This window comes from Parambassis ranga, chromosome 15 (assembly GCF_900634625.1).
Source record: "Parambassis ranga chromosome 15, fParRan2.1, whole genome shotgun sequence".
Classification (NCBI taxonomy): Eukaryota; Metazoa; Chordata; class Actinopteri; family Ambassidae; genus Parambassis; species Parambassis ranga.
The window spans coordinates 7,989,261-8,013,177 of record NC_041035.1 but is presented as its reverse complement, the minus strand read 5'-3'; the positions used below and the strand labels follow the sequence as shown (position 1 = coordinate 8,013,177).

At 40.2% G+C, this 23,917-nt stretch overlaps 1 long non-coding RNA gene across 1 annotated transcript in view; it reads right to left on the bottom strand.

The window, feature by feature from the left end:
• LOC114447480 (uncharacterized) overlaps nt 1-23,917 on the bottom strand; it is a 44,638-nt gene that overhangs the window by 1,315 nt on the left and 19,406 nt on the right. The window contains exons 3-4 of the long non-coding RNA XR_003671845.1: nt 18,535-18,924; nt 13,330-13,453 (exon numbers count right to left, since the gene is read on the bottom strand). This is a non-coding gene — a long non-coding RNA (uncharacterized LOC114447480). The remainder of the gene's footprint in view (nt 1-13,329; nt 13,454-18,534; nt 18,925-23,917) is intronic.

Genomic DNA, 23,917 nt, shown 5'->3' with positions numbered 1-23,917 from the left:
AATTAAGAAATTGTCAGCAAATGTGCTTTTTTAATTGTGTAAAATAAAAGATAAAGCCAGTCTTTAATCCACACGTTTTAAAAGTGGCTCAAAACACAAGTCAGTCATATAAATGCTGTGGGGAAATTTGCTTTTATTCAACAGTTGAAAAATGGGGCCAGTGTCAGGGATAGTCAAAGGATGGGAGGGAGAAAAAGTCAGAGCAGACTGAATGGGTGGGAGGATTTAACATGGGGATACGCAGAAACAGACTGAGAGACAAAGAGTGGGTGGACGATAGACTCCCGTAGGACACTCTCCATCCAGAGCTCAGACACAGCTCCTTAACTCAGCGTGACCATATACAAACTCTCAGACGATCCCCGAAGACACAGACAAACACTGACCCCGGGGCTACAAGTTCAGAGGTTTGTCTTATGGTTTCCCCTCTGCGTCCTTTAAAACCCAGAGATGACAATTATGGCAAATTTGATTAACAGAGCAAGCGGCCATGGCTATCAGGGACTTTTTTTTAAATGGCGGACCAGAGTATCACGTTTCACAAGCTGTCATTTATACTGCCATGGGAAGGACGGGGGAGTCCCTCTACTGACCTAAAGCAGACTTCAAACAAAGCCAGAAAGAGGGGGAGAGACACACAGAGAGAGAGAGAGAGAGAAAGAGAGAGAGAGAGGAAAGAAAGAAAACGATAGAAAAAACAACTGTACAAATGAATGAGCAGACAGAGACAATTTAACAAGAGATGTGGGAACATTCATCCAGTCGTTTAGAGTTGGGTTTCATTTTGGCAACTCAATGTGAATAGCCATTACTTTTTCAAGGCCATCACATTGCACAATTGCTACTATGTCAGGAAGATAAAACCTCAATCTGCCCGCGCCTGCGTATGGATACTGTCATGAAATCACTGCAGCCATGAAACAGGCAGACAAATAGTCTGGAGAGCAGGCTCAAGTTTTTAAACAGGGCATGAAAAAAAGGAGAGTAGCAACACCAAACACTTCAGACAAAGACCCCCCCACACACACACACACACACATACATAATGCAAAAACACACACCAGAAGGACACTTTTGGGACATAATCTGTCCTGTTAGCTGTCTCTGTCCCTCTCGTTTTGATTGGGCACACTTGATTTAACAAGGTTTCTGAGCAGTTCCAACTGCTTTATTGAGACCAGTACCCCACTTCTGTTTCTTCCTTGTAGTTCACACTTAACATAAACAACCCTCTTCATTAGATATCTTGTTCTCCTAATAGAAGTCAAATAAAGTATAACTTTTTATTACAGCCAGCTGGTTAACATTCAGACAAGGGTCCCTCTATGGCCCCTCCTAAGAAAGAAAGCAAGCAAGGAAGACTGAAGGACGTCAGAGTTATTTTTTCAGTCACATAGTGAGTGTTTGAGTGGCTGGTACACCATGAGTGTTATCAGCCTAAACAAATCACCAAACCGAGGCCCTAATGCAGTCGGATGGAAGGCTGGATTTATTTTTCTTTCAGAGATACAAATGGTTTTGTAATAAAAATTCGGCGCAGGCTTTTTGGGCTTAATGGCTACTTCTTGACAAGTGCAAATGAATGGCCAATAAGGGAGCACAGGAGAGGGAGGGACAAAAGAAGTAGTGGTAGCAGAGAAACAAGGTTTGAGATGAAACATGCTGTTCTCGCCTCTGACACACACACACACATGCTCACACAAAATGGTCTGTTAGCAATTTCACGTGCAAGGTATTCTCTTCCTCGTTGTGTGAGACATTTTCATTAATCTACACAGCTAATGCACTCAGCTGTCTGTGCCTGTGTGTTTTTGTGTGTTTGTGTGTGGGTGCTGAACAGCACTGTTGTTAGAGTGTGTTGTGGTCTGGCACTGGTGGTTGATGGAAATGTGCTGAGTCGGAGTCATGAGGAAGTGCAGCTGTTGAACTGAACGCCAATGACTGTACAATTATGTGTGTGTCTACGGTTCCTTTTTTCCTTACAGCTCCAGTCTTCCAAACTCTCTATGGTAATAAGCAATCACTACACTTTAATGCTTAGCTTTTACAGGTGCCTCTGTGTTTGTATGTCAGAGTGTGTGAGCGGCTGTGTGTGTGTGTGTAGGTAAAGTGAAGTGTATCTCTCCCTGGTGAATTTGATTGAAATCAAATCTGTTCTATCAGGCAGTGTTTACGTGACCTTGGCTCAAATGAAGTAAGTCAAATCCATCCGTTTCATTCTTTGTGATGGATTAATCCTGACCAAACAGGCTGACCTGAAGGCATTTATACACATCCCTGTTTTTCCTGATCTTATGGACTTACATACATTTATCATGAGATAGAAGTTTTTTGCACAACATGGCTTGGCAGGGACATTTAGTTGCACCCTTTTGTAGAGAAAGGAAAAAAACAGTATATGTGTAAGTAATCCTCCTCTGACATGAGTTTTGGTGCGCACTTAAAAAACAAGCAAGTTAGTTATTTAGCATGTTCTAGACATCTGCTCCATCAACCAAAAAACTGCAAGTCAGCATGACCACACGGGCATACAGTTATTTTTATTTAGGGACATATGAATGTGCACACAGAAATTTCAAGATCTACCATTGTAGTTTATCAGGTATGATAACATTTTGACACTTCTTAATCCCAGAAAAACAGAAGATAACTCCTTACCCTGTGTTGGACCCCAGTAATGGGATTTTTAGTGTTACTTTGGTTACATACCCTAACCTCTGATTATATGTGATGTGGCTTTTTAAGACTACAATACTACAACTATTTGGTTTATGCTTTGTACCATATACCTTATTTCTCCAAATCACAACAACTGTTATGTTAAATTACACTTGTACCCTATTTGTATTTCTATTTCATCAGCATGCGAGCATTAGGTTTTGCAGCCATTCCTACTCTGCAGCCTGCCTTGGTGTCCTGGCCCTCTCCCCTCTGGCCACCAGAATCCACTACAATATCATGGTTAGATGTAGAGGAAAAGAAAGGGTCCCATATAACACACAATGCAAGGCAAACTTCTGTCTGCAGAAAGCTTCTTGCCAACTTTATGATGAGTCTCACCTGGCCAACAGATTCTACATGCACTTATGGACCTGACCACGTGAGGATACTGACTATATGAACACCTTTTAAAATTTGAACCCTGAAATTTGAATGTTGTTTTGTATTACCTGTTGAACCTGGCCTAACATACGGTTACCTTAACAGAACATATAATCATTTAATCACACAGACATGGGGCCGATAAATCAGCAAAAGTCTATGTAAGGCGGAGGCTGGGGGATAGTGGACGGTGTATCTGACACAGTAGACTTTCATGCAGGAGTCCAAGATTTGTGTCCCCTGACACCACAAGCTGAATTGTTTTCCCTCACACTCAGTTTTCATTGTCGGCCGCAGTGCGAAAATTTGGCATAGAAAATAAGTGGTTGGGCATTTAAAACAGGGTAAGGGTTCAGGTAAAGATCAATTTAAACACACAAATTCAAGACATTAAACACATTTTACAAGGGAAACCGACTCCTGTTGCACCATCACCATTTTCAGCTGCCATCAGGACAAGTCCCTGTACCAATAAACATGTAGAGATCCAACTTAAGAAGTATTCTTTTCTGTTTTCAAGGACTGAAATATCAATCATGTCAAATTTTCCTGGTGAGGACAAGCTGCCCCGCAACCACCTTTCTCATATCTCCACTGCCCTCCTGTCTCCTGACTTTACCATTTCCCTTCCTCTTTGGAACTTTTTTCTCAGCCTCTAGTGAAGCTGTTTCACTGTCTTCTGCGATGCTCACATGGTAAACTTGCCTTATAATCACCCGCAGCAGGTCACAACCATTTTGAAATCAACCTTGTAAACACAACTGTAAGGAGCGGACAGATGGGAGTGAAGACTAACTTTTCACTTGTTCTGAAATTTGGCTCATTAAAAACATTTTTAAATACATACACACACACAGTTGTGCATATGCAAACAAATACATGTCAGCTGCAGCAAAGTGAGCATGGCCTGTGATTCTGGAGGAACACAAATACACACACATCTAAATGGCAAATGTCAGTGTGAGGTGTTAAGAAAAATCTGTCAGCAACATGCACACACACACACAATCACACACTGGAAAAATAGACTCCTTGCTGTCATGTCTTTGAATGTTCAGCCAAGAGACACATAGCAAAAACTGAGGCTGACATTTCCAGTATGTTATGGAGAGAGAGAGAGAGCAAAATAAACATAATAAATATGTGTATTGACATCATGTGTCTGCTGTGGAGCCCCAACATGAAAAAAATATGCCTAGGGACTTTTGAGGAATATGAGGGGGAGAGTTTATTTTTACTTTTTAACTGAAAGATGTAACACCAACATTTATCACGCCTAAAAAGGTTTCTATTTTTGAGCTCTCACAAAAGGCCATTACTTCTGTTTTTGTCTGTACACTATAAATCATTAGTTGCCAAAAGGGGTGTTCAACTTGCATCAGACACCTGTGACATATAATAGCCAGCCATTTAACTGACTGGCTAAAAAAAAGACGAGGGAGGAAAAGCAGTGGTAAAAAAAATGGCGCCCATGTCGCCGATTAGGATGGAGGGAGCAAATATACGGGGCACAGACTGTGCATAGAGGATGGAATAAGGTTTCCTGTAAGGCAGTTTTGAAGCTCAGTGTGGTGGCTCCAACTGTCACTATCTCAGCAGCACCAAAAAGGTGATGCCTCAGCAGGCAGCTAGCCACCTGTCAATCAAAGCGGCTACACCCTAAATTATGCATAATTTTAAGCTTAGAAACCCACATACAGGTGTCAGGAACAGGCACACCACCTATTTATGGACCAGCCATAACAATCTGCTGTGTAGCTGGACGTTTTAACACACTCTCTGGGGATCAACTCACTTTTGGATCCACCCTCAAGTGGCTGTTTGAGGAACTGCAGTATTTCTGGTTGTTTTGTGTCCACATGAAATAGGACAGGGAGAATGTGAAACTTACACCATCTATCTGATTGTTTAAGTGATGTCATTCTTAGGTTTATCAGTTAAACATGTAAAACAGCAGAGCCTTGCAGGATGCCTTTTGAAAACCAAAAAGTGTGTGTGTAGAGATGTTACAGGCACCCTTTCTCACATTGCATCGTGGTGTTTTTGTGTGACAGTGTGTGTGTGTGTGATAGTCAAAACAAGGGAAACAAAAGTAGAGGAGGGAGTGGAAAAAGAGGGGGAAAAACAGGAAAGCGTTGAAAGATTCACAGCAGCCACCCCAAAGCCCCAAATGTTTATTTTGCCTAATTATGCATATGAGTTGTAACATGATACTCTGTGCTGTGGGAATGCCACAAAACTAATTATGGTGTAACTGCAAGCCTAATTAGCCCATAAACACACACTCTCTCAGACACACATGTGCACACACACACACAGTAAAAGCTCTCTTACAAACTGCTAAAAAGCTATTAGTATGGTTCTTACTGTTACACACATACACTCAGCTGCCTCATTTACAGTTTACAGTTTAAGCGCTGGCTGTGGTATTTGGTGCGGTCGTTAATGTTAGACTGTAAAGCTCATGGCTGCTGTTTAGGTACGTTAAGAAGACTGGGAGCTCCTATAAGCCACATTATGTGGACATCTGATACGTAAGTGTCTAGACTATCCTGTACTGGTGTTTTTTTTTCTTTGAGAATCCTTTAATCACATCCTATTATGTAATTTGAAAAACCAAAACCCATTTTTTGGACTTTTTAGGCAAGCCTTTATTTTAATTTAGTCATGTATCAATCCAATAAACCCGCTTTATGTCCTGTCTTGCGTATCACAATGTAGTTAATTTCTTTCCTGCTACATGGATTATGACTGCCAGCTTAGGCCAGAAGAAGACTATTCATACCTGAAATGTATGAATTCAGACTCCTACACATGTCCTCACCCAGGGGAAATTGACCAGGCTTGTCTGTCCGATGTATTTGATGACATTTTTTTTTTTTTTGTAATTTTCCTTCAGTGCTGCTGTGTGAGACGTGCTCTACTTGAGAGTTTCAGTCCTCAGTATGTCACAGTATCCTCACTGCTCCTGTTCCAGACATGGGTCCAGTGTAAACCAGGCATGACAGACACTCTATACTCTGGTGTAGGGTTGCTGTCTTGGCCTGAGCTGTGCTCTAATGTTCAAATCACTGGTGAACCGTAAGCAGACTGGTCCGAGCCTTGATTTTTTAAAACGCCATCAACAGGCCTTTCTGTTCCTACATTTAACATTGCAAACATGCTTTCAGCTGTGTTGCCAGCAGAGACTGATGGTGTTTGGAGTTAAGATGCAGAACACAGTGTTTATCAGTTATATGATTTAATTTTTAAAACATTTAACAGTCTGGAAACTCTACAAAGATTGACTGGCTTTTGAATTATGCTATTTTGTATTTGCAAAGCAACATAATGGGACATAATTGCCTCGCTGCAGATACTTATTCCAGCAAATTTCCTGTGTTATGAGTGTGCACATTTGTTTGTGCCTTCAAATCAAGATAGACTCAAATTTCAGGGCATTATCCCCTGTAAACTTTAATTAAATGTTTACAAGAGGTGGTGGATTCACTACAGCTAAAAGCATTTTTTTAACAAATCTAATTCATTTGAGTGGATTATCTTCATCAGTTGTTATCCCATCTTAAGACCCAATGCATGTAAAGAAATATAGCACCATAAGGTTTGCAGAAAGCCAGATTGGGTTAGATTAGAGGCAAGTCATTCAGAAAGGGGCACAAGGTGTGTAATTCTATCCAAACCCCAGCTCTCAGCTTCAATTTAACTGAATACGCTGCGAGCCAACGACCCTGCGTGCACAACCCAAACTATGTAAGAGAAGAACTCAAGCGAAACACCTTAAGCCTCTTTCAAACAAATTTGCCCGTATCAAAGTGGCACTTATGAATAATTACACCGAGTGTTTTTAGGTTGGAATAAAAAGGAAAACAACAATTAACAGTGAAAGTTTTCTCCTTTTTCCTCCCCTCAGCCTCCTCCTTGCAGGCAGTTTTGTCAGCGTGTGTGCCCTGATAGCTTGGGGAAGTATCTATTTACTTAGTGATTAGGACAATTTGACTGTCGCGGGCTAGTAAATTCAAACCATTCACTCCGGTAGATTGGCCCAGACAACATCATCAAGCCACATCGTGAAGTACACACACACATGCATACACTCACATAGGCTTAACCCACTCCACTCAACAGGCATACAAGACCCTCATCTGGATTTCTGTCTGCCTGTCTTTTTGCTTCACGCTACCCTCAAACTTAAATAAACCTTCACATATAATTACAGCCAATTCTGTATATTTTCATGTCCATTTCCTCAAAACGATAGGCCTCTTAGAGGCGAGCAGAGTGTGTGTGCAAAGAAACAGCACACACACACACACTGCCCATGTTAGGGGAAAAAAGTGAAAGAGCGTCTTTTATTGATTCAGAGGTAAAAAGGTAAGAGCAACATCATTCCTTCTGTCCTTCAGTCACGAAGAAGCCGCCGCGTGTTTGGTCTGTGCAGGGTGCTGTTCATCTGATCTGGTGTTGCCATGCAGTGATGAAAACATTATCAGTGTCAATATTATGAGTGTGAAAAAGGTCCTCTTACGTAGAATGTGGTATTGTGGTCACATCTTGATGTCTCACTTTTACTAAGTGCCAGGGCTGGTAAAAGCCGAGACAGTGGAAAGTCAAGTTAAATACTCCAGTTCGGAATTGAGTTTGGCGCCACCTGTGACCTCTTCACCCAAAACACACACACACACACACACACACACACACACAAATATGCACACAAACAGACACACACAGGCACACTTCTACTTTAAATCACTTATCTGTTTTACTCCATTCAAACAAATACTGAAATGTGTGATGTTAGCTGCATGTTGTTCCTCTCTCTTGCTCTCTTTTTCTTGCTCTCTGTCCTGTCTACCTCTTCTTCTCCTCCTCTACCCGACCGACTGTCAGCAGAAGGGTTCTTCCTTATGAGCCGGGTCCTGCTCAAGGTTTCTTCCTGTTAAGAGGGAGTTTCCTTGCCACTGTTGCTCCTAAAGGGGTTTAGGTACTGGGTTTCTGTAAAGCACCTTGCAACAGTTCTGATGTAAAAGGTGCTATATAGATAAAGTTAAATTGAACTCTTTTTCAGAGTTTGGATATGGTGAGGCAGGAAAACGTCACGCATTATGTTGTCTTGTCACAGTTTGCTGTGAACTACAGACAAACACTTTACTGCAACACTTGTTTTAAACTCTGTAGAATATCTTGTCATCATGCTCCCAATAGCTGCATTGGCTTATATTATGGTGGTAGGAGTTTCAGTTTGTGCTGTAGACAACCAGAGGGCAATGGGGTTCATATCTGTTGACCTTTGGCCTTACAGCGAACACTGCAGACATAAATGAACATTTGTATTACAATAGATTTGACATCTTAACTGGTACTACTAAAACACTTGTGCTGGCCACTCTCTGTAATTGTTGATTGGCAGAAACATTCACTAGCATTGACTGTGTATTTGTGTGTTGAGTGTTTGTACTCCATCATGCTGCGTACATGTTTTGTGTATGTGTGGATGGTTGAATGGGTGAGGTAGAGGGAGATCTGGACAGTGTCCCTCTGGTCAGAGAGGGATGTAAGTAATTACCAATTCTCCAAACACTACTTTGCTCTATTTAAACATATAACATGCCTCTCAGGCCACTCCCATTGCACTACAACCTGTGAACAACACTCACTCTCTCACACACAGAGACACACACACAGAAAGAGAGAGAGGGAATAAGCTCCACATGTAATTGCAAGCTGCCTGCAATTAACCAATCATCATCACCTTCATCATGGTCTACATCATACGAGTGAGCACTGCACATACACACATACACACACTGCATGCCTCAGACCTCAGATCCTCGTGGAGAGTTAATTTACACCAGTGTTGTTTTTGTTTAACTTTCACTTCATTCTCTGGAGAGTAATCTGTTTTCTAAGCTTTGTAAGCTGCTGGTCTAATCCATACAGCCTTGACCTGTCCCTAGCAATTTACTTTGTATCTCAATGAGGATCTAAACCAGAAAAAAAGTGTCTTTTCCTTTTTTTAAAAAATCCATCCATGTGTTATTATTATTATTATTAGTAGTAGTAGTAGTAGTTTTAGTATTTTAGTATTATATATTTTTCTGCACTGAACTATAATATAGTTTATAATAGTTTGTGTTACCGTGTATGGCTGTACAATAAGGCACATAGCTTGTGGCAGACTTGTGAAATTATTTAGCATACACTATCTCTTGCACACACACACACAAACACACATCATGCAGAAACAGAGACAAATGTACTAGGTATGTAAGATATGCCAAAGATGCCTGCAACATCCTGGAACGGAAGCTGCTAACAGAAGGTTAGTGGACGATCAGTGTCCCCAGTGAATGAGTGTGTTACATATCTTCCTAATATGGGTGTTCAGTGTCATAAACAGATTGCATGCATTTAAAACAATATTGTAAGTCCATTGTAAGGATAAAGAGATGGAAATATGTAAATTTAAAACAGATCTGTAATGTGTGTGTGAGAGAGAGAGAGTTTACATAGAAGTGCAGTTAGCGTTTAACATTTTTAGAAGAAAAAATTATTACCATTAAAAAAAGTAAATAAATACATTTAAAATGAACGTGTTATGAATGCACTTTTACATCGCTCTTTCTCACCGAGACATGTATAGAATTTGTAAAGATTCCTTCAGATATTACTGGCATAAAATTCAGTCAGAAAGGCTGAGCTGCATTACCTTAAAATGTTGCTCATGTATCATCACCTCCAGCACGACGAAAAACGACAGCTGGAGGTTGGAATGAGAGAATTGACTGGCTGATTGATAGGCAGGCTGAATGCTAATGTGTTAGGCAGGAATGGCAGGGAATGTGTGTCATGCAAGGCGAAGGCCAAAAGGCAGACGCCGTGCTCCTCTGCGCTGTCCTGCCCACGGCCCTGACAACTGATCTTTTTGCAAAGAGAGAGAGAGAGAGAGAGAGGCTGATTAGCTTAAGAGGGCCTGGGGGCTTCATTACAATATCACAACAAACAATTATCATGTCCCCAAAGGGATGGGAACACATACGCACACATACAAACAAATACATCAGTGAGCATACACACAAATATTTTTTATTGTAATGCACACCTGACTGCAGTGTGGGAAACTTAAAAGGCATACTATCAGTTTTTCATTTTTATTTACTCCATGGAAGCTTGTGTGTAATTAGAAATCCCCCACACACAACGGCGGTTTACAATTGGTAAAGTGAAGTGGAAAAAGGCTGCATGTCAGAGCATAAAACAGGTGATATGTTTCCAGGTCTTAACCTTCACATCCTGTTTTTTCTTTGTCTCTAGGGAAACTCATTAAAGCTGTGAATTTTATTGTAAGTGATAAAATATATTTTTTTAGCTCTGCTTTTTATTAACATAGCATTTAGGCTACATTGAGCTATAATATTAGAATTATTTAAAAAAATTCTTATTTAGGAAGAAAACATTGAAATACATAACAATATTTGAGACTCATGTAGTTTGACTAGGTTGTACATAGAAGTGAATTTTATATAAACCTTTGAAGAACTGAATTTAGAGAAGAGTGAGGCACTCTGGTTAGCAGCCTGTGGTGCACAGACAAAGAGCTGGTGTTGGGTTGCATTGCAGTGGCCTTTGCTCAATACTCACACACACACACACACACACACATTGCAGTAACCTTTTGCTCAGTCCCCAAGCAAAGGTTATGTCCCACTCACCACTTAAGTCTCTTTTATGGGAACCAGACCAGAGCAGATCATTCATAAATCAATTACATTACAATATTTTGTATAGATTAATATGCAGTAATCAATATGTAAATGTGTATGAATATATTAATCCCTGCCCTCAAACTTTCGGTATTTACACAACATTAAAAGTTAAAAGTTAATTCAATGTACATAGCTTTCTCTAAATCCAGTGTGCAGACATTCGAAAATGAAACAAAAATCCTGCTTTTCCTTGCAGGCCTGTAGTTGTGTAATGACACATAATCACCAGGATTGATGGCATACAGAATACGTTTTGCACCATTGTCAGTGTACTAATTATCCACCTGACTAGCAGCAGCCCAAATGTATTAAAGGTTAGTAACACACTCATTACTTGTCAACAATATCCAGAGCTCTTGTCAGCCTGATGATTAATGACCCTCTCACTTAGAAACTATTGCTTTAACAGGATTTCTAATAGAGCAGCTTGAACTGCCAACAACACAGAAAAACTAGAGGGGTAATCTCTGGATAAAACACAGACACGTTTACTGAAGCACAGACTCACACAGACCAGAAAACTTATTTTTTTTTACTATATCTGCTGCTTTTAGTGCTTCTTTAGGTAATTGCACATTACAAATGGTATGTTGCTGCACTGGTAAGAATGTGTGCTTAGACCTAAAACCATAAAAAAATGCCATTAATTCAAATACTATTATTGTTTCCCCCCCTTAAAAGAAAAAAATAGATTTTTTCCCTATTAATTGTGGCTGTGATGATGCAGACCTCTGACCACACACACCTCAGTGCACCTATTTCAGCCTAACCACCCAAACAAGCTGGTTAGACTGTAGCTGTTGGCTTCTGGTGAATTAACAGTGACAGAGTTTCACAGATTATGTTAATTTTACATCATTAGCTGTCAGTCATTTCAATATACATGTTGATGGAACTTTCCACATACTTGCATGGAGAAGATCTGTGAATGCATGTGTGAGTGTGTGTGTGTTCCAGAGCATTGTATGGTGTTAAAGGCATTGGCTGGGGGGCTCAGCAGGGCCTGCAGCATGCGGTCTTAATTCAATTTAAAGCTTCATGTTTTGACAGGAGTTAAGAGTTAGCTGGAGTGGCAAGAAGGTTCAGCAGTCTGCTCTGAAAAGATCAGAAACACACACTTATATGCATGTACCCACATATACATACAAGGACACACTCAGTGCATCACGGTCAAAGCTTGTGACAGAGTGCTCACATTATGTCTGTTGAAAGATATTTTTAAATAATTCCTTGACACAAGAAGCAGTGAGATCAGAGCTTCAATATGTGTATCCCCATCCTTTTTCCCATTGTGTTATCAGTGTAGGTTTCATAACCCTGCTAGGATCTAATACTGCATAATTTGATCCAGAGGAATAGATTTAAATAACTGGCAAATACTCATTCAGCTAATAAGTGCCTTGAGGAATGAGCAGCGGCGTTGTCCACCATAAACTGCTGGTAATAAAAATACCACAAATTAATAAAGTCGAACGAGACAGCCACTCCCTTTGTCGGCCCTAATTACACATAATTTGGGTGAGGTTTGTGTGTGTGTGTGTGTGTCATGTGTGTGTATTCATGTGTGGGAATGTGTGTCCCCCTTAGAGACAGAAAGCAATATGTGGCAGATTTGCATAGAGCTTGGAGAAAATATATTCTCATTTTGTATATTATTAGTCAATCTCCCATAAGGGGCAGGTAAAGCTGTGCAACAGTGAGTGTGTGTTTCAACCTGAAGCAAGCTGCTTTTTTTTTTTGCATGTTTGTGGTCAGATGCGTGTTTGTATGTGTGGTGTCTGTTCTGTGTTTCGACAGAGCCAACAGTGTGTGTATGTGAATTACAGATAGGAACACATAAGGGAGCGAGAAATAGATGGAGAGAGAGAGAGAGAGAGAGAGAGACGTGATTGCGGTATCCTGGTAGGTAGGTTATGGGGCCTATCTGTTTCACGTCTTCCCTTCCCATCGTCTGGTTTCCTGCCATTGATCAGAACAACCCACCTCCTCCACTACTTCTCCTCTGCTCCTCCACTGATGGACAGAGAGAAACCTGATCACGGAGCGAGGAGTGGAGGTGGGGGGTTCGACAGCAAGGGAGGAAGGAGAAGAAAAGGGTAAAGGCATCAGTGCCGTCTGCAGCCTCCTCTGTCAACCATGCAGAGAAGCCTGCAAAGAGCCACATCATAAATGGAGTATCTTATTCTGCCCTAATCTAATTTCTCCATTCCTCTCAGCTTTACTGTAAAATGAAAAGATCGTCTAACTCCCTGTGTGTGTGTGTGTGTGTGTGTGTGGAGGAGACAGAGAGGACAGGGACTGAGCCAGGGAGCTTGTTAGTGGAGAAGTGAGAATGTGGAAGAGAGACTGTTTTCCGTAGAGCAGATGTTGGAGCGGTGTCACTCACGCAGACCGTTTGCCGTAGCACCCTCAGAGCCATAACACAACCCCCCATCGTCCTCCGACACACAAAATCTACACTCACACACATTTTGAGTGGCAGTTGCACTGTTTCTTTCGCCTGCCGTGCGGTGGGGGTCATCACCCCTTCCATCTGTTCCTGATTGGCCCCCCGATGTGGAAAGCAGTCGCCTTACAAAGTCCTGTTCCTTAAACACACACAAAAAGAGATAGAAATCAGCAAATTTTCTCTTTTGCAGCAGTTTAAAGTCTCTTCATGTAAATGCAAAACATCAGAATAGAAACTGGGTTCTGAAGCGGCACAATGGGGGTGGCTGCTGTGAAGGGAGACAACAAGTGTTCCACCTTCATCAGGCCTCAGTCACCTGTGATGGTGCATGTGTCCTGTAGCACTTTCCAGCATTATAAAACTATATGTCAAATATTTTCAGACTAGACTGGAGGTGGAAGTTTGTGACACAATCCCTGTGCAGAGGCCCTCTTACACCGCCGTGTATCTATAATCTGAAGAGCTGAAATAATATTGAAGGCAGCTACATAATAAAATCTTTGTTTACAGACATTTTTACCTCTTGTCTCACCTTACACCAAGAATATAATTCACCTACAGCACAAGTCAGTGTGAATTTATGACAGTAGTTGTGATATTTGTAGCAGCATATGTCTTTTTTATGATCCCAGACTTTTATGTCAGTCATATTTTTATTTGCTTCAGAATAATTATCCTTTCAGGACAATGATGAACTTTCAGCCGGAGCCTCCGGCTATATATTAATTCTCAACCGTCTCATTTATCAACAGCTTCCCTTTATGTGAAGGCCTTTTTTTTATTAAAGAGGGCTCTCTTTCATATTGCAGAAGTATTTCTGATGCTTTACCTGTGATGATTTATGGTTGGTAATAAGAATCTGTAATCTGAGGATTGTTGGGTGTTTGTTTCTGCTTTAGCCACAAAGTGCTACTGAAGTTTTGATGGGCTCAGGTTTCCCCATAATTTATCGTTCTGTTTTTTTTTCTGACAATAAATAAGTATGTTTTTGTTTTTTTAATCACAAAATTATGATGAATAAGCGCTAAATTCGTATTTATGTTTTCTCCGATTCTCTCCTTCTCACTTAGATTTTCCTTTATTTACAGACTTGCTTGTCCTTACAACTCAAGCCAGACTTCGAGTCAATACTGCAATATGATAGGACCACACAGTCTGGCCCTTAAGCCCCTGTAGATTCCTACATCCACTGTCACAGCCTCACCACTGCCTCACCACCACTTACCTTACTTCACCAGCACTTGTTCATCTCCAGCCTCTTACAGTAAGGGCAAAATGAAAAGAACATAGACACTTTGAGATTAAATGAAGCATAAAGTTTGCCTTGTTTGTGTATCAGCGCTGCAGGTGGTGTGAGTTTTAGAGATAAGGATTTCACTCTGCTGCTTGTTAAATGGTTGGCCAATAGTTACAAGGCGCAGGGTGCCGTGACAAAACAAACTCACCCTGACAAGTGTTCTGTTAAAGATGTAGCTTTTAGTTTACATTTAGCTGGAAGTTAACTGTAACAGCGGCGTGCTGTAATTCAGTGTTGTCAGAAGCCTTAGATGTCAGCACCTTTAGAGGAAGGATGAGGGACTGTAGACATCAGGATTCACTTTACTCCTGTGTTAGGATTTTTGTAGAGTTTAGCATTTCATTCTTAAACAATAGCGTTCCAACACTGTTAAAAATGAGTCTTTCAGATACATATTTAACACACAGCAGTGAGGGGAAATGGGGAAGAAAAAAAACCTAAAAAGTAAGTGTTCATTTTATCTACAGAGGAAATCTCCCACAGATGTGTATGCATTCATCAAACTGACTGATCTCCTCTGCCTGCCTGTGCTTCTTGCTGTGCTGCCATTGTGTTCCAGCAGCGAATGTTGGGAAACGCAGGCCCGCAGAGGCTTTTGAGGGGATTATTATGGACTATAGGGAGAAACAAGCTGGGAGAAGGAGAGAACTGGCTAAAGTGGTGGGAGGCTGAGTGGTTGAAATGGGCTTGGTGCTGTAAATCCAAACAGGATGGGAGGATGGAGAAAATGAGCCAAGGATTGCCTGTTTCTCCTGATGTAAATGACTGTATGTGTGTGTATGACAAATGATCGGTAAGGATCACTCCATATGTGAGCTAACGGAGTGTGTTAGAGAGTATTAATTTGCAATACAGAATATGAGAAACCAACAGATTAAAAGTCTGCATTATTCTCTCTGAAATTTAAAATAACTGTAATTCAGTGGAAGACTTCTTGGTCAAACTTAGTGGACTTAGTTGAAACAACTGAAGACCAGCTAATTTACAACTTGCAGGATGAGTAGTATCAACGGTATCATTTTTTAAAATGTATTTTACACTAACATACTCTAGAATCACAAAGATTAGTGAGCTAGAAAATTGCCTGATCTCTCAGAAATGTGCAGCTAAGGCAAAGATAGGTCCCATAATGAATTAATAATGGAAGGCAGAACTGGTTAGAATCTCCATTCCTGTTCCTGTACAGTCAATGGTCATGACCTTCTACTATTTTCCTAATGGGGGCTGTGAAGTGGTGAAGATGATGTCACACACTAGATACAGGAAATTATTTCTGGTGGTGTGTTTTCAGTCACTTGTTTATATCCAATGTATTTACTTGTAATCAGATTTTTTTTAAATTACAGCCTTTTGGTTTGCGGGCTATTGCTTAATTACTTATACTTATAAACAGTGCTTTTTGCTGACATTTGTATTTTAAGAGGATTAGTTTTAGGGGAACAATTAGAAAACTAAATGTTGCCTAGAAGTTGAATTCAGCCCTTGTTTACTGTTTGTTTTAAAACATAAAATCAAGTAAAAAAATATTACTGTATATATTTTATTTAGAATAAAATACAAACATATGCATCATTTGTTAATGTTTCAACTACATATTAGACTCAAGGGGAAATCTTGCAGTTCTCCTTGGTTTTATAAACGAATGATTCTCTCAGTTTCATACTGCGGTAAAGGCTGAGGAAGCTGATAGCAGTCAATCTGAAGAGACTGCTGTTTATGAGCCATGGATACAAACATACGCACATACACACAGCGCACCAGCACATTAGCCTGAGGCATTCTGAGGTAGCTCCTTAGTAGTTTATTCCCAGACTGCTGAGCTAATAGAGTCAGAAAATAAATTTACTTCCAGTCACCAAAGCAGTTTTTAATAAAAGGCAAATTCCCTCTCTGTGAGAGTTATTGCCAGCAGTGTCCTTACCACCTCAGAGACCAGCAATTATCCCCAAATGGCATTATGCTGTCTCGCTAACAGTTATTAGCATTAGATCCGCTCATACAATATATGCAAAGTTGTCAGTCTTGAAATAAACAAACCCGCTTATGTAATGTATGTATTTTGGAGAAACTTTGTATTAGTCTGAAGTTGTATAAAAATTAAATACGAGCGCACTGAGAACTCTGCATGTATACGTCAGACACATGAACCTGATTTATTTTGGCCAATCTAATTTGCCTTAAATTAAACCCTTAACCCCTTGCCCATGTATTAACTGTCTGTATAAATGGATTACAGTGTGTTAAGGCAGCTACACTGTGTTGGTCACTGCTGGAAAAGGAGGCATTTTACTGTGTAAATAAATGATTTAATGTATTGAAACCTTTCCCTTAATTCACCCTGAGAAACTTCACAAAAAAACAAAGTTATGTGAAGGAAATTAGATGATTTCATTTTCCGTGCCTTGAGAGACAGAGAGAGAAAAAAAGCAGCTGTCGTATTTGTAGGAGTTAATAAATGTCATGGCCAGAAATTGAAGTTTATGCCCATGACCGGCGTACACACCCTGAGTGAGACTGCTGAACGGGCGGCAATGAATATACTGTGCTTACTGTATTCCATGGCCCTGCACATGAACACCATGAAAACTCTGTCCATAAACCAAAGTTATTATTTTGTCACCTTTTTAATTGATGGATGGTTATAATACTCCATATATGTGCAGAATATAATTATGTATTTGTTCTTATATATTGCTTTTGTGCCCACTAGTTTGTGGAGGGGAAGGGGAAGTGAAACATTTGCATTTTTCTCAGTTACATGAATAAAGTTCTAGTGGTAGATTGATTTAAAATAGGAAACGGCGAGCCTCTTAACTGCACAACATTTTTTTTAATCTCCTTTTACAGTAAAATTCTCTGTGCCCTCATTAACCAGCTGTAAAATTATTCTTCAATTATTATAAAATCCACCAGTGCATCGTTATTTTTTATCTTTTTCGTACAAATGTATACTTCAGTGTTACACTTTCTCAGACACGGAAACACTCCAATAACTGATCTAATAAATATAGCCTGTAATAAATCACTAATTATTTACAGAAGATCCCTTTAACAGCTTAGACTGTGCATCACTCAGACCCACAGTCCCCTTTCTCCGTACCCTCACCGCTAATGCAGCACTAATGCAGTGAACAGGGGGCTTGTTTTTATTAGCCAGCGTCCCACTGTTTGGATAATCTCTCGATTTACCAAAGCTCCTCGTTGACAGCCCTCCACGTTGAGCTCCGAGCACCTACAGGTGTCCAAACACTGGCTAATGGAGCCAGCACCATCTTTGGCTGAGAGATATATGAACTTCATTTTCTCAATGTAAGAGTTTTGTCTTCTTTGCTGCATGTGAAACAAATTTTGTGACAAATTCATCATTTTGGCAACTCTGTAGATTTTGCTGCACAAAGATTCAATGTTCAAGAAAATAAAGAAAAGCAAAATAATGTGTTCAATAGGACACTGATGCTCGGGGCAAGTTCCTCTTCCACGCTGGCTGTCTAGCAATCAACGCATGTCAAACACAATAGGGATCAACTATGTTCTGCAGATGATTACCATGTGAGTAGATATCCTGGCCAAAGTACAAAGGAAGTGCATTACTACTGGGCTACATACAATGCAAAAAATCACTGATGGCAACAAGTGGCATTTACAGATCTGTGTGTTATTGTCTGTCATTTCAGCCACACATAATGGAGATGCAATAAATAGACAACAGAAAACAATATTTTCTCTGAAACCTGTGCAATAAAAATACACTTACACGTTAATTTCAGAGCTTTTGAATGCACCGAAAGCTTAAACATATAATTTCAGTTATCTAAGTAACTTATTCGTAGGCACTGACACCCAAAAAGGGAAACACAAGCAGAGGAAAAGGAACAGATGTACTCAGAGAGTAGCAGTAAATTGTAACTAAAGTACATCCTCACCACTAGAGTATTTCCTCCTCTGGTAAGAGCTGCAGAGAGAGAGTGAGTGCAGCTTGGTTTTCCGTGTCAGCCCGCTGGAATGGTTGATGAGTTCACACCAAGCAGGCTGGGTGACGATGGGATAGGCCTTAATGTAGACGGCCATAAACACAGCAAGCCATCTCTAATCCTGAGAGGCTCCTTTGTGTACCTCACGCTGCACAAACTGTTTTGATGAATCTCCCGACCCCTGACCCTTTGATGACGGATGGCGCTCTGAGGGGGAAATGTAACCAGAAGGCAGCGGATCGCCTGGCTATCCTGTTTGGGAAATGAAATGGACTGTTGCTTCATCATCCCTCGTTTTTTTAGCCATTATATATTTGGTTTCAGTGCAGTGTGGCAGGCGGCCTGTGGAGGAAAGCATCAGTATTTAGTGGGGGATTTAATTCTGCCTGCATTATCATGAATCACACTCTTTCAGAAGCTTTTAAGCAGACATAATTTACTTAAAATTCCACATTTCATTATTCTGTGAGTTGATTTTATTCACAGCCTTTACTTGCAGAGCTGAACAGACTGATAAAGTCATCTCAGAATAAAAACTGATGTCCAATGTTGAAGTGGTTAAACATCTGTGGCACAGACACAATCACTTGTCATGAAATCTAAACTACATTTCAACCACATCCTACCAACGCTCACACAGGATTACACCGAGAATCAATCACACATTCAGAAAAAAGAAAAGCAATTTTTAATCTTCAGATTAGAATGTTAGAAACTATTGTTTTTTTGCTTTTTTGTGACTTTAGCTTATAAAAGGTAGATATTATAGGAAAAATAAATATATACCGAAATATATTATAAGCTGTACAATAATTGTTTTTTTTAATCATTAAATATTAAATGATCATTTGAAACACTTGTAACCATTGTAGTATTTGTATTGTATTGTATTTGTGTACAGTATTTATATACTGTACTGAACTGTCTGACATAAAGGCCGTCCACACAGACACATGCACAGATACACAAACACACACAGGTCACGTCTCTGTGCACAGAGCCTGTTTGTAAGAGCAGTGCATTTGTGAACCTGACAGTGGAAAATCTGAGCCGCTCCTCCAGCCTCCGTTTGGTCTTGGCGTTTTGATTTGTTTGACAGGGGAGAAAATTATAACAGCAGGGGGAAAGAAATATGAAAATATGACTAGTAATACTTTCAAAACACAGTTATTTTCCTTGCTGTCTTTGCAGAATCCACAGTGGGAGTTTCTGTGTGTGTGTGTGTGTGCTTTAACTGTTTGTACATAAGTTTACATATACAGTGTGTGTGTTCATGTGTACGTGAGGATGCGGCATCACAACAGTGAATCATCTTTACTGATGACATGGTGCGCTAATGGTTTGTCTATATATTGCAGGTTTGTTTCCATATCTCAAGGGGTCTTTGTGGTCTCCTCAGCATTTCTCTGACTTGATCTTCATTTCATTCATTTATTTATTTATCCAGGCCGCTTTATTGCTTTGATTCTGTGCGCCCGGGGTTATTATGTTTTAATGAACGCCTTATACTTTTCCTTTGTTAGAGTCAGTAACTGAACTTTTCAGAGTAAACTTTCTCATTGGAGATGATGGTTCAGTTGAGGAGAGCAAACACAGGCTGTGCTCTGATTATTCATAAATCTGGCATATTCACTTGACCAAGAGAGAAAAAAAGCACCACAAAGAGGAAAACAACTTAACTCTGTCAGGGACATTGTAACATGTTTGCATCCTGTTTAGATGCAAACATTTTCACTTCCACTCTACAGTTGTCAACCTTGTGACCTTCAGAGCTTTCCCCCCACCATCGCCACTATCATTCACTGTAATTAGCTCATCAGTCACTTTAACTTAGTGAAGACTGAAAAGCAAAATATTAATAATTTCTAATAATGGGAATATAAACTACAATGTCATGCACCACATTCACTGCTGTTGATAAGACCGAAACTTGAATATTGTTATAGAGTAAACTGAGCTGAGTTCTGGTTTAGCTGTGTTTGTGTTTGAATCCAGACTAATCACTCATCGGCTCACATGTATGCGCTACAGCTACTGTGCACATAACAACTCACCTCCCCAGAGAGTGTCAAGATACAGTCAGCATCAAAGAACCAGGGAGGCTGTCTAATTGGCTCCCAGCAATAACACAACAGCTACTTTCACACATTAAAATGTAGCTGTCACTATGCTATGTGCTGAGGTGGAACTGCTGCCCTGCTTACAAAGTAAATCTTGTTTTGACACAAAACCGTCTAATGGTTTTTTTAGAACTTTTTTTTTAGTGGAAAGTTGAGGACATGAATAATGAATGAACCTTTGTCTTGTCATAGAAACCCTACAGTATGTTTCACACACTTACTGAGTGGACACAGTCTTTATTGGATGAGGCAGTGCTATAGCTACTATATCAGAAGACAAGCCTGTGGTGGAGAGAGTCACAGAGATTAAATGACTGCTCAATGTTTGGGTTGCGAAAGCTGAGTGTTGGCCATTGCTCCAATGCCAGAAATGAATCTAAATCATTCAGAGTCAAAAAAACAGACACAGAAAACAGTGATGCTATTGTGTGGTGTGTGCAAACCAAGGAAAAGCTGTTAGTGTACTAGAGAAAGGCAAAAGAAAAGACGAGGAGGGCTAAAATTAAGGGTCCAAAACGCAGGAGAGTGAAGAGGGGTAATTAAATGTAACAAAGGAGGTGTGAAATAAATGCATGAAAGGCATGGAAGGACATAAAGGATACAAGAAGAACCAGAAAAAAGGGGAAACAGGAAGAAAGTGACTGAACGAGAGGGAGTTTTAGGAGAATCAATGCAGCGTCTCTCCACTGGGACTGAGCTAACAGCACAGCAGATCGTGGATCTCAGGTGTCTCAGTCGATGGCTGATGCATTAGGCTGCTGATACCCGCCGCTTTGGGTTCAAACACACATTTTCTTAATACAACATGAGCCCATTTCCCCCCCTCATTAATCATGTAACCTGATTAGGGCTGGAGGTCTGGCCTGTACTGAACCCTGCTCCGTTCGCCGCCTTTCATTTTGTCAGGAGCACATATGTGAGTGTATACATGTGCATTCATGCAGTGATATTAACCCACGGTCATCCATAGGTTTTGAAGGTAGATGAATTCATGCAGTAAAACTTGTATAACTGTAAAAGCCCATATGATGGTGTTCACAGGGTGGAGTAAGCCAACACCCAAGATCAAGTACTAGTTTATTACTAATGTAATGATGATGTAATATAGTACAAAATGGGGCTTATTTTTGTCTTTATGTATTTCAGGCCTGCTTATTGACCCTATGACAATTTAAATAAAATCTAAAATCATCTAAAATAAACAGCAAATGGACCAAAACGACACACACACAGTGTGGAATCATAGCTGTGGGAGACCGTCCTATCCCCTTACAAAAAGGTTTTGGAGAGCCATGAGTGTTATGATTATGACTAATTTAAGCTGCTCATCAGGGTGAAGAGTGTGAAAGACAGTCTGACAGACGCAGCTGAACCTAATACCACGGAACCAAATACCATTCTGGTATTCATCATCAAATGACCCCTTACAATCATTGATTTGCTCGGGCTCATCGTCATGCACACTAAGTCAGCTGTGACAGCCAAGCTGACCTGAATCTCATGTTTTCCTTTTTTTCTGATTTTCTTATATCATCATGCACTTGGAATATTTGGACTATATTTACTCTCACTGCCCTTTCTCTGCTTTTCTCTGGCTTGATCTTACCAACACATGTACACACATATTAGTCTGAGAGGCCTCGAGCCTCAGTTTATTCTTGATGAGAGAACGTGTCAGATGCTCCACCATGTTGCTTTTGCTTCAGTGGCTGGAAAAGCTGTACAGTGTGTCCTCTTGAACTTCATTTGACTTTGACTTGTTTATAGACGCATACAAATGAGCAAACATACACATATACCACTTATGTTTGCATACACACACACTGTTACTACTGTCTATCTGCCAGCACTGTATATAAGGTTCAATTTCGACTGTTTACTCACACATCATGCATCTGCAGGACCTATTAGTGCAGGACCAATCACTCCTTCCAGAAATCAGATATTTTTTCATGATTTAAATGCTAAAAAAATGATAAAGTGGCCAACTTTTACTAATTCTTTTTTAACCAGTTCTGTACTGAGGAGCCTGAGTTAGACCAATTCAGCAAAAGTACCGTAAATATACTGTTTTCCCACATACAGTGGAACTAGGAAAATGATGTCTGCATTTTTTTAAATTAGGGTTGGTCACTCGGGTCTGTCTCTTCAGACCATAGTTAATACAAAGCAGATCGATGTCATTGTTTGGTTATTATGCTTTTGTTTTTGATAAAATCATTTTTTTCTCCCTGTTTACTAAACATTTCATAAAATAGATGGTGTTGCTCTGGTGTGATATTATTATTCTGTGCTGATAAGCATCATACTGGTACTACTGCCCATCAGATAGCCCCAACCAGCGTGAGAATGCAGGGAGCTTCATCAAGACCAGAGAAACAAAAGCATAGCGTGTGTGTGTGTGTGTGTGTGTGTGTGTGTGTGTGTGTGAGGGCCATATCAGACCAGGTCAGTCTGGGTTTACATGCCTGACACAATGTCACAGATACCCCCGCTGCGTCCGTCACTCAGCGCATGCACACATAACCTCCGACAGTAACATACACACACACTCCTGCGTATGTCTGCACTCAAACTTGAACATCATTACTGTCTGATGACAAATTGTTAATACAACACAAAAGTCTTGTTTTGTTAGTGTTTGTTTTCAAACTAATCAATGTAATGCCAATCATCTGCCTTTACTTACAGCAAACTCACATTTCTCTGAAGGGTTCCCATAATTTAAAATCCTCTGAAATTAATAACCATGGAGATGTGACTTGTGAACAAACAAAGTTTATTTTAGCGGAAGAATTACCATGTAAATGATCTAATTTCTTGTGATGTTTTACTTTCTCTTGGCCCAAATGTTAATTCTATGGATGAAGTGATTGCAGAGTCTGTGTTTTATTACAGTGTGTAGTCCACTGTGTGGAGTTCCAAAGAAGGAAGAGGCAATCAGAAAACTGAATCGACTTTTGTCCACTTTATACTGCAGATGTGTGATTTTTTTTATTACCTTCTAACCTGCAGCTTTATTTCTCTCTTTCGTCCTGAAGTCTCTCCAAACTTTTCTGGACAAGTTCTGTCAGCTTACTTCTTCTTATGTTGATTAAGATGCTATCCTTCCAGATGTTTTAAACAGCTTTACTGAATACTTCTCTGATGTGGCCATTTTGTCAAACGATAAGACACGTTGTCGTCTTGTTGATGTCATTGTGGAGCACTTTTAT